Source organism: Bombina bombina, chromosome 3 (genome assembly GCF_027579735.1).
Source record: "Bombina bombina isolate aBomBom1 chromosome 3, aBomBom1.pri, whole genome shotgun sequence".
NCBI lineage: Eukaryota > Metazoa > Chordata > Amphibia > Anura > Bombinatoridae > Bombina > Bombina bombina.
This window is the reverse complement of record NC_069501.1, coordinates 1,228,816,999-1,228,829,236: the sequence shown is the minus strand read 5'-3', so window position 1 is coordinate 1,228,829,236 and position 12,238 is coordinate 1,228,816,999.

Below are 12,238 nucleotides of genomic sequence, written 5' to 3'. Positions count from 1 at the left end.
CTCCCAATACGTAGATAGATATCTACAAAATATTTTAAAACACTCCCCTCCTATCTGAGAGATTCCACAGAAGTTTTACAATGTCTAGAGAAAACCAAAATAAAAGGAGAATTCCTCCTAGCAACCTGTGATGTGACCTCACTGTACACTAATATAGAACATACACTAGGGGTAAAGGCTATTAGCAAATATCTTAATGAAGATAAAGAACTAGCCACAGAACAAGCACACTTCTTACTAGAGAGCATAAAATTTATCTTGGAAAACAATACCTTCTTATTTGACGGTAGAATGTATGTTCAAATCAAAGGAACTGCAATGGGTACCAGGTTTGCACCAAGCTACGCGAACCTCTTTATGGGAAGCTGGGAAACAGCTTTCTTGAGTTTGTGTGGCTTGGTGGAAAACCTGGTACTGTACAAACGGTATATAGATTATATACTAATCATCTGGAAGGGTAATGAGGCATCCTTACAGGATTTTTTTTTCTCAATGAACACTAATGATCAAGGTCTGACTTTCACATACGAATATAATAATGAGAAAATCTACTTCTAGATCTAGAAATAGAAATAATAAACTCCAACTTTGAGACAAAAACCTTTTTAAAAAAGTTGGCGCAAACAACTATATTCATGCCAAAACCTGCCACTTAACAAGGTGGAAGGAGAATATTCCGAAGTCCCAATTCCTAAGAGTACGAAAAAACTGCTCAAAAATGAAGAACAGGCCAGTATCTTAAGAAAAAAATTCTATGACAGGGGCTATGATGAAAAAACCATAGATCAAGCATATGTTGATGTAAAAACGTAGAGAGAAAGAGCTTACTCACATATTAAAACAAAGAGAAGGATGGGAAAGTTCTAGAAGACCAAAATATTAAAGTCCCTTTTATTACCAGTTTTAATGGACAACATAAGAAAATGGAACAAATTATAAAAAAAACACTGGCACCTCGTTAGAGAGGACCCCATTATAAGGAATAGAATAACTATGAATCCTGCATTTATTTATAAAAGATCCCAGAATCTGAAAATGTTGCTGGCCCCAAGCAAGTTTAAAAATGCAAATACAAACAGTAGACAATTAGACTTGGAAGGTAAAGAAGTAAAAGGCTTCTTCCCTTGCTTCTGCTGTAAATCCTGTCATTTCAGCAAAAAAGTAAAAAAATTTATATCAAGCCAAACGGGGGAGACTTTTGAAATAAAGGACACTATAAGATGCACGGACAAGGGGGTGGTGTGCATAATTGAATGCAGCTGCAAAAAACAGTACTTAGGTGAAACAACCAGAACCCTCAGAGAATGCATTCGAGAACATCTGTGCATAATAGAAAAGGGTAATAAGGATACACAATTATAAAAACACTTCTCAGAGATTCACAACAATAGATTAAAAGACTTCACCTTTTGGGGGGCAATAAAGGTAAAACCAAATTGGAGGAGGGGGATTTTGAAAACAAGCTTCTAAGAATAGAAGCAGAATTAATATACAAAATGAAGACACTACACCCTCTCGGCTTAAATTCTGAACTTGATGTTACCCCCTTTATGTACAACTAAGAAGCAAGCACTATATAAATAAAATAAATGCATAAGACTATTGCAACACCCACTAGCAATAAAGAATTAGCCCCTCCCCTCTTTTAACAATCCGCCAATGGAAGGAGAGGAAGGCCTATAAAGAAAGGATCAGATTCACTCCAAACACATCTTGAAAAAGCCCTTGAATGGGCCGAAACCGGTTGATGTGATTGTGAAGCGATTGTTCATAAACAGAGGATCCCTACAATATCTACGTGGAATAAAGGCACAACTACCCATCAAAACTGTGCAATACACCTGTGCAGTTAAGAGGAGTCTGAAAGAAGTGTCCACAACCAGCACAGACACGTAAGCTGTCAGCACTTTCAGAAAGGAGAAAAACAGAGGATCCCAGGAGCCTCACTCTCAAACAAGTAGAGTGGAATAGCTTGGATTAAATACAGCTGCTAGAAACGAAAAAAGCTGGGAAGTCTACACAAAAGACTAAAGCAAGAATAAAAGACCCAGGGAGGCTGCATAACTAGAACGGAGACTACAGCCGAAACACCAAGTTACGCGGTAACATAACCCTGCCCACAGAGGTCAGACGACACAAAGAGACTGACAGGGAGCTCCTAACGGAGCAACCATAAAACAGAGAGCCGATAGTCTGGACGAAGAATAAAGGTAAGCCTAAGACCAAAGAGGCCACATAGATGCAAAGACATTGCGATATCTAGAGAGTGCCGCGGAACACAACTGATTGATACATACCGCCTAAAAAATTGAATCACTGAAGGAACACAGAGTATCTTTAAAAAGAAATACAGTGTGATATATACCGCTGTGAAATCGAATCACAAAGTATTTTAAAAAGAAACACAGATCCCTGAGACGTTTTAGAATCAGATAAATTGGACATCCAGTTTTTTAAAAACAAATTTATGTTAATGTGTCGACACATGTATTATTAATATTGTATTTTATAGTGCATATCAGACAATAAATCTATATGCTTATAACCTCTGTGTATAGCCTAAATTTTTAGCATATATAGTGCGTGCTTCCTATTACGATATTATACGCTTAGACCACCTGGAGGAATGTCCCAGCTATTCCTTGTGAATAGCGCTTGTACAAATTTACCACTTTGCCGAAACTTATCATTCTTTTGGGATTGTTACTAGAGGGAATCCCTTGTACTTAGCAGAGGGGTGAGGACTCTAGCGCCAGCCTAGCATCTTACCTGTAAAACTTTTTTAGATTTAACAAATACCTTAAAGGATAATTATTACTTTAAATGGGCAATAAACACTAAAAACATTTTGGAACTTAGGCTTCACTGCAGGTATCTGAAGGAAAACGACTGTGCATGAGCAAGCAGCTCTGTAATGTAGTTTAAGTGATGGTAAAGTCCAGACTATAAGAATGTTGCAATGAAATATATATTCGTTTGCAAGTAAAACCACATAATTTTTTTTAACTGTATATCTATTTGATTAAAAAAAGCTTTATAATCCTTATTGATATTGTCTGTTCATCTGCCCCCTTCATTTCCTCCTTTGGCTGGGCTGTGATGTACAGAGCAGTCCTGCCCACTCTCTACATAGGCTTTCTAAGGGCTTTAAAGGTGTTGGACTTCAAGATTGTCATAGGACACACATGTTGATTGGAAAAAAGAGTTCATCCAAGTGGGCCGGCATAATATTGCAATAGAAGCATTACTATATGAACTAATTTAACCCTTTCACAAATGGATTAAAAACAAAAAATTAGGCATACTTTTTTAATGGCAAAGATCACATATATGGCATTTGATTAGTTAAAGTTTACCATCACTTTAAGGATAGATTTCAATATGCTGAGGGGCACCTATGACTAGATGGGGCAGGGAATAGCCTCAGTACTATGCTTATAAAATGTATTTAGTGTTTAATGCCCATACTAATATAATGTATACATGATCTGTTATGTCAATGATTTACTATTGAAATATCACTGTGAAAAACATCACAGAATTGCTGCATATTTAACATATTGCTGGGAAATAAATGTATTGATAAGTTCCTGACTTTGCATTGTTTGTAAGATCTCTATGATCTGTGGCACTATCGCCAACTAGAGGCACCACCTATCTTAGAGAAAAATTCCAGTCATTCTAATTAGCATAGATTTACATAATAATTGCACAACATAAGTAAAAGAAGCCCAAGCTGTTCAGGCTCCTTTGTTTAAAAATAGATTCTGAAACATTTAGAAGAGGCCTCACTATAACATAATATGTATTAGTCATGATCTACATTGAGCCATGCCAGTAAATACAGGCTGTGCAACACTGGTGGCATCTCTATATCTAACCCTAACCAGATATGCTTTAGATTTTATCTTTTTAGCAATATTTTAAATCTTGCCCCACTTGGAATACATAAATGTCTATTTCAGCTGGTTGTGACATCTGGGCTATAATGAAATACAAAAAGATGAGGCAATATCTTTAGAAATTCTGCCAATGGTGACTTTGAGCTTGGGGTCGACGTTACAATTACGCTGGGTTTCCCTGAAGCAAGTTGGATAAATGACTACATTTATTTCAGGCTGTGTAGTGCACACTATATAATAGGGCTGCAGAATGAATAACTAATGATGTGACCAGTGGTGTAATTAGTTATTGTGCTGGCCTAGGTACTAAGAATTTTTGCTGCCCCAAAACTAGGGATGGACGAATGTTTTGCAACATTCGAAAAATGAAACTAATTTTAACACATTCGTTCATTCGAATTGAATTTTGAATGTTTACACAACATTCTAACATTTGATTTTCGAATGTTTGGTTTCGAATTTTACGATTACATTCGAAAATATTCGTTTTGAAAAATTCGAATTTATATTTGTATTAGTATTTCTAATGCTTTCTTAAAATGTAATATTTGAATTATGCAATATTCGAATTCGAAAAATTTGAATTTATATGTTTGTAATAGTATTTCTAATGCTTTCTTTATAGAATTTTTAAGAATATTCGTTCTTATCAACATTCGGATTTATAATTGAAATTTCGGTAATAACATTCGTTCTAACATTCGAATTCGGAAATTTACACATTCGCCCATCCCTACCGAAAACTTCCCTTCCCCAACAGTTTTACCTAATGTATTTCTCACAACCAGAATGACCAAGACCACATGAAGGGGTCTCACTCTCACACTAGATAACCTGAATAGTTGTTTTGTAATAAAATGAATAATAAAATGTTTGGAGAGCGTAGGAGGTGCCCCCTCTGAACACTGCTCCCCTAGGTATGTGCTGACTTAGGTAAGAATATACCTCTGGTAATGGAATGAGTCACAGAAGAAGTTACTATTTAGCACAAAGCTATTCTGCATTATGGATCAGTGTTATTAACAATAATAAAATGTGATTGTATTTTGGAGCTATAATCTGGAAAATTTGTTTTGACTGTATATAAAATTTCAGTCTTCCATCATTATTATTATTATTATCATTTATTTGTATCATTGTCGTTGCATTGTGTATACGTTTGCTCATATCTGCTGAAATATTTGTAATTATTTAATGTTAATAAAAGATAAATCTGTGTCCTGTCTGTGCGTCATCTTTTTTAAACATTCACTTTGCAAAAAAAACAGTTCCTTTACTAGTACAGTGCAAAAGTAATGTTAAAGGTTTATTTAAAGGGCCATTCCAGCCAAAATTGTAATCCACATAGATGCATTTCAGTTTTGTAATATACATGTATTAGCAATTCTTCCAATAAAAGATATAGCTGTTTCAAAAGTGTATTTAAGTATGCACTGTGCACCAGCACTTTAAACACATCACTTGCTCAGAGATCCTAAAGTGTTTTTACCATCTGGTAATGACTCATTTTGCTAATTGCTGACATGATACAAGCCCCACTGGTGCTCTTTGCAGCTACAGTATTTAAAATGCTGATGCACTGATAATATCTAGCTATGCTTCACATGCACATCACTAAAATTGTGATAACTTTTACTAAATGCATTTTTGCCAATACATTAATATTGTCAATATGTTTCTATTCAAATGTAATTCATCTATGTGCATTTAAATTTTGACCAGAAATATGTCCATTTAACATTATGATTTAGCAATAAATTGCTATATCATTATTTAAAATAATTTACCAATTTTATTTTTATTATTATTTTTACTGCACAAGGGTTTGTAAATCATGAGCAGTTCCGGGATATAGCTCTTCAAACGCCTGGTAGACCTCTGTTGTAGCCAATTAGGGTCAAATGTAAATGAGCTTGTCATATAAGATAGCCAATCACTGTGTAGAATGTTACAGACTCATGTTAAAGGAAGTGGAACAAGCACAAACGTCAGAGGTATATTACAGTAAATGCAGGCAAAATAAATAATTGAATTCCTATTACAATTTAGTTTTCTTTAATTAAACATTTTATGGAGAGATTCAATGTTGAGTTTAAGATATCTTTCTGTTAAAAATAAACCCCCCAAAAACTATTTCATGATTCAGTTAGAGAATACAATTTTAAAAAACATTCCAATCTACTTTATGGGGCCGATTTAATAAGGGCCGAATGTAGGGATGGGCGAATGTGTAAATTTTCAAATTTCGAATGTAGAACGAATGTTATTACCGAAATTCAAATTCTAAATCCGAATGTCGATAAGAACGAATATTCTTAAAAATTCGAAAATCGAATGTTATTTACAGTTTTCGAATGTCACTTTCGAATTCGAATGTTTATAATTATATCGAATGTCCACATTCGAAATTTCGAATTTAACATTCTATTTAACGAATACTATTCAGAAGTTCAATAGTTCATGTGGTAGGGCGGGAATCTAGTAAATTGATACATAATAGATACAAATATATCATTTCGAATGTTTCCATATAGAATATTGCATAATTCGAATATTACATTTAAAGAAAAAGCATTAGAAATACTATTACAATCTAAATTCAAATTTTTCGAATTCGAATATTGCATAATTCGAATATTACATTTAAAGAAAAAGCATTAGAAATACTATTACAATCTAAATTCAAATTTTTCGAAAAGAATATTTTCGAATGTAATCGTAAAATTTGAAACCAAACATTCGAAAATCGAATGTTAGAATGATATGTAAACATTTGTGCCGTTTTTCGAATGTTGAGAAACATTCGCCCATTCCTAGCCGAATGGTCCCTGTTTCTGCGCGAGCCTCTAGGCTCGTCTGAAACAGCAGTTATAAAGCAGCAGTCTGAAGACCGCTGCTCCTTAACTGGTCCGCCGCCTCTGAGGCTGCGAAAAGCAATCCGCCCGATCCTATATGATCGGGCTAATTGACACCCACTGCAGGGAGTGGCATTGCACAAGCAGTTCAATAGAACTATAACGTATCATGTCCGCCAGACAATGATAATTCAGGCCCCATATATCTAATTTGCTTCATTCCCTTGGTATCTGTTGCTGAAAAGCATACCTAGATAGGTTCAGGAGTTGGGATCTAGCTGCTGAATTGTGGGTGCACATACTGTATCTGCCTCTTATCATTGGTTTACTTGTATGTTCAGTAATGCATTGATGCTCCTTCAATAAGGGATACCAAGAGAATGAAGAAAACTATATGATATGCACTGTTTAAATCATGAAAGAAAAAATTGGATTTCATGTCCCTTTAAGATTTATTTCTAAAATGGTTCACATCACAAGTTTTTCTGTGATGGCAAAGCATACCTGCCACAATTTTACAACTGCGATGTTTCTGTGGAGACAATGAAAGCAATGTCACCTGTGCGTCAGTGTCGTAGGGTCCAAACTCCGGATAATAGATCCCATATATTGAGGATTTTTCATGGTTTAAGTGCTTTTGTATATTTTCTAGAAATGTGACAGTTTCTAAATTAAAACAAGGGACTGCCCATTGTCTCCACTGACCCTGCCCAATGAATGCCAACCACACTCACCAAATGCCCCCAGACTTTTCGGAATATATTGTGCATTTTCACTATGACACTTTATTTGTCACATATCATAATGGCACATTTGTTATTACAACGATACACTTTATCTGACACATTTCTCAATCTGTAATACACTACTTTCCATTTCCGAATTCACCTTAGTGGTAAATTAGAAGGCACGCTCTGCTGGGGCACTCCTTGCTTATCCCCCCAAAGCACTAACAAGACACAACACTGGTTGAGAAACTAGACGTCAGAGGATGGGTTCTTTCTAGGTAAAACACACACAAATTGTCCTGCTCCCTAGGACAGGATTGGAGCTGCAGGCGAGACCACCAGCCTACAGCATAATCTATATACTGTATAACTTTCAGTATAGTTCTGCAAAGCCTAAATCATTGAACTGATTTACAGAATATACGTTAAGATTTTAACAGTGTCATTGGCTATTTTGCTACTGATTTTTCAAGAATTAAAAACCCTTTATGGTGTTTATTCGAATACTTAGATCTGTCTACCATTGATTATGTATTAGCCACATTGTTATGGTATTCACAGGGATTAAGTTATATTGACCTAATATAGCAAAGCAAATCCCTTTGGTTTAGTCTCAGCATTTAAATCTTTTTGGTACTTATTATAAACAGGATAAAGAAAAGCAAATTAGATAATACAGTAAACAGGTTTGTACTCACTCTCTAGATTTCGATCAGCCATTCTTTAATTATTAGATATGTAACATTTCAGTGACCTTCCAAAGTGAATTTACTTAAAGAAAATTAGCTTTTTCTTCTTTTACCTTGGCTGGTGCTTTTCAATGGAACAGTACTCAAGTTATTTAGCTAAGAACTAAGGGATCAATTCTCTAAAGCTCTCTGGGCTGGTGAGATTCTATAAGAATGCTCACCAGCCCTTCTATTTTCCTGGTGGAATTCTATAACACCACTTTTTACCCTCAAAACAGGGTGTCTCGCTAAGTGGGTGTATACTGCATTATCGTATGGGAAGGAGAAACATATATTACAAAAGTGTATAATTAAATTCGTAATTTAAAAATCATACAAAACAAATAATTGAACTATTCATAGAAAAATATATGCAGGACAAAATTGTATTGTTAAGGTGCATCAAAAATTGATGAAACCTATAAGTACAAAATACAAAGAGTAATTGTTGTTTTTGCAAAAAATAGGCTGAGCATGGGAGTTCCAGGGGCGTATGTGAAAATGTCTCTCTAATCCCAGCATTATTCTGTAAAGATTTTTGCACTGCAGATCTCACAGTTTTTTCTCACCAGTAAGAGTGTGGCGATCTTTTCTCCAAACACTCAAAATACTTATGACCCTAAAATAAAAACGTGTGCTTGAAAGATGCTATACGCAGAAAGCAGTATAATGTAATTTATATTGGCTGCAGCACCCTGCTAGGTGTCCCTTTCCAGCAAGCACCATTACTTTCAATAGGAGACATCGCACCACTCGCAGGGACTACCCCTTTTATTTTACACTTCCACCAGGGCAACCACTGCGAGGTTCAGTGTGAAAAATCACATCTGATCTGTAAATGTTTAGATAATCAGCCCCAAAGTAGTTACTACAACTCAAATTAACACTAGATTTATTAGATTCAGACTGATACAAGGCTAAACTGCAGCTGCCAGGATTAAAACCTACTGTGACACTGAGGTATGAACAAGTAGTCAATTAGCTAAATCCCCCATCTTACTGTACAGTATAGATTGTAACGCAGGGTGCATATTCATTAGCTGTTTTTAGCTAGTCCTTATATCTAAAGAACTACTGAAAAATAATTTAAAAGGGATATTAATAAGGTTCTCCATAATTTTTAATGATTTGCAATGTATTTATTTTGCTTTCTTTTCTATTATTTACCTCTGAGAATTGTCATTTTTTCACTCTGCCCAGAGAGGCTGGGATGCATTCTGCGGATTTCTGTACATTAACTCTGAAACAACCTACATAGGCATTGCTTGATCAGTGTAAGATCTTGTTTATATTTGTCTCCATATAATTGGCCACAGCAAAGGAGATACGCTAAACCTGATCAAGAGGCTTTTTAAAGGGTATGTTCCTAGACGGGAACTCCCAAAGATGTATATAAACTTTTTGTAAGCTGTGCTAAACCAAACTCTTGTTTTTAAGTTGTTTAAAAAAATCCTATCTAGGAAGGGGATAGGGAAATTGGAGTGACTTATAAAAGTAGACAGTCCAGTGCAACACCTTTCTGCGTTCCAATCAGCAGCTAGCTCCCAGTAGTGCATTGCTGCTTCTGAGCATATCTAGGTGTGCTTTTCAACAAAGGGTACCAAAAGAACAAAGCAAATTAGATAATAAAAGTAAATTGGAAAGTTGTTTAAAATGACATACCCTATCTGAATCATAAAGACTTTACTGTATTTTAATATTCCTTTAATAATGCTACACACACAATGAAAAATACATCACTCACTTAATGTATTAATTACATTTTTTTATTATTGATTATAAAAATCATTTTTTATATTTCTTCACATTTGTTTATAACTATAAAGACCCTGCATCATGGTAATAACCCTATTGCTTGATTGCAGAGGATTACGTGGTAACATAGAGGAAGAGAAGACGTCTAATAGTGAAGTCCGTTAAAACCAGTACATCCAACCCAAAGGAATGATACTCACACTCGGAAGAGCTATAACTAAGCTCTTAGTTGTTGCACAGGTAGATATTAAGCCCCACGGCACTCAAGGAAACTCCAAGGATCCAGTATAAAGCGTGATACAATGTATTTAAAACCAAGCACAAAGAAACAGACTGTGTCAATCAGGAATAAAGCTAGCATCAACAAAACCATTTACAAGTGAACAGCCCAGATGGTTTTCAAATCACAGCACGAATGCCTAACTTTCAGTATAGTTCTGCAAAGCCTAAATCATTGAACTGATTTACAGAATATACGTTAAGATTTTAACAGTGTCATTGGCTATTTTGCTACTGATTTTTCAAGAATTAAAAACCCTTTATGGTGTTTATTCGAATACTTAGATCTGTCTACCATTGATTATGTATTAGCCACATTGTTATGGTATTCACAGGGATTAAGTTATATTGACCTAATATAGCAAAGCAAATCCCTTTGGTTTAGTCTCAGCATTTAAATCTTTTTGGTACTTATTATAAACAGGATAAAGAAAAGCAAATTAGATAATACAGTAAACAGGTTTGTACTCACTCTCTAGATTTCGATCAGCCATTCTTTAATTATTAGATATGTAACATTTCAGTGACCTTCCAAAGTGAATTTACTTAAAGAAAATTAGCTTTTTCTTCTTTTACCTTGGCTGGTGCTTTTCAATGGAACAGTACTCAAGTTATTTAGCTAAGAACTAAGGGATCAATTCTCTAAAGCTCTCTGGGCTGGTGAGATTCTATAAGAATGCTCACCAGCCCTTCTATTTTCCTGGTGGAATTCTATAACACCACTTTTTACCCTCAAAACAGGGTGTCTCGCTAAGTGGGTGTATACTGCATTATCGTATGGGAAGGAGAAACATATATTACAAAAGTGTATAATTAAATTCGTAATTTAAAAATCATACAAAACAAATAATTGAACTATTCATAGAAAAATATATGCAGGACAAAATTGTATTGTTAAGGTGCATCAAAAATTGATGAAACCTATAAGTACAAAATACAAAGAGTAATTGTTGTTTTTGCAAAAAATAGGCTGAGCATGGGAGTTCCAGGGGCGTATGTGAAAATGTCTCTCTAATCCCAGCATTATTCTGTAAAGATTTTTGCACTGCAGATCTCACAGTTTTTTCTCACCAGTAAGAGTGTGGCGATCTTTTCTCCAAACACTCAAAATACTTATGACCCTAAAATAAAAACGTGTGCTTGAAAGATGCTATACGCAGAAAGCAGTATAATGTAATTTATATTGGCTGCAGCACCCTGCTAGGTGTCCCTTTCCAGCAAGCACCATTACTTTCAATAGGAGACATCGCACCACTCGCAGGGACTACCCCTTTTATTTTACACTTCCACCAGGGCAACCACTGCGAGGTTCAGTGTGAAAAATCACATCTGATCTGTAAATGTTTAGATAATCAGCCCCAAAGTAGTTACTACAACTCAAATTAACACTAGATTTATTAGATTCAGACTGATACAAGGCTAAACTGCAGCTGCCAGGATTAAAACCTACTGTGACACTGAGGTATGAACAAGTAGTCAATTAGCTAAATCCCCCATCTTACTGTACAGTATAGATTGTAACGCAGGGTGCATATTCATTAGCTGTTTTTAGCTAGTCCTTATATCTAAAGAACTACTGAAAAATAATTTAAAAGGGATATTAATAAGGTTCTCCATAATTTTTAATGATTTGCAATGTATTTATTTTGCTTTCTTTTCTATTATTTACCTCTGAGAATTGTCATTTTTTCACTCTGCCCAGAGAGGCTGGGATGCATTCTGCGGATTTCTGTACATTAACTCTGAAACAACCTACATAGGCATTGCTTGATCAGTGTAAGATCTTGTTTATATTTGTCTCCATATAATTGGCCACAGCAAAGGAGATACGCTAAACCTGATCAAGAGGCTTTTTAAAGGGTATGTTCCTAGACGGGAACTCCCAAAGATGTATATAAACTTTTTGTAAGCTGTGCTAAACCAAACTCTTGTTTTTAAGTTGTTTAAAAAAATCCTATCTAGGAAGGGGATAGGGAAATTGGAGTGACTTA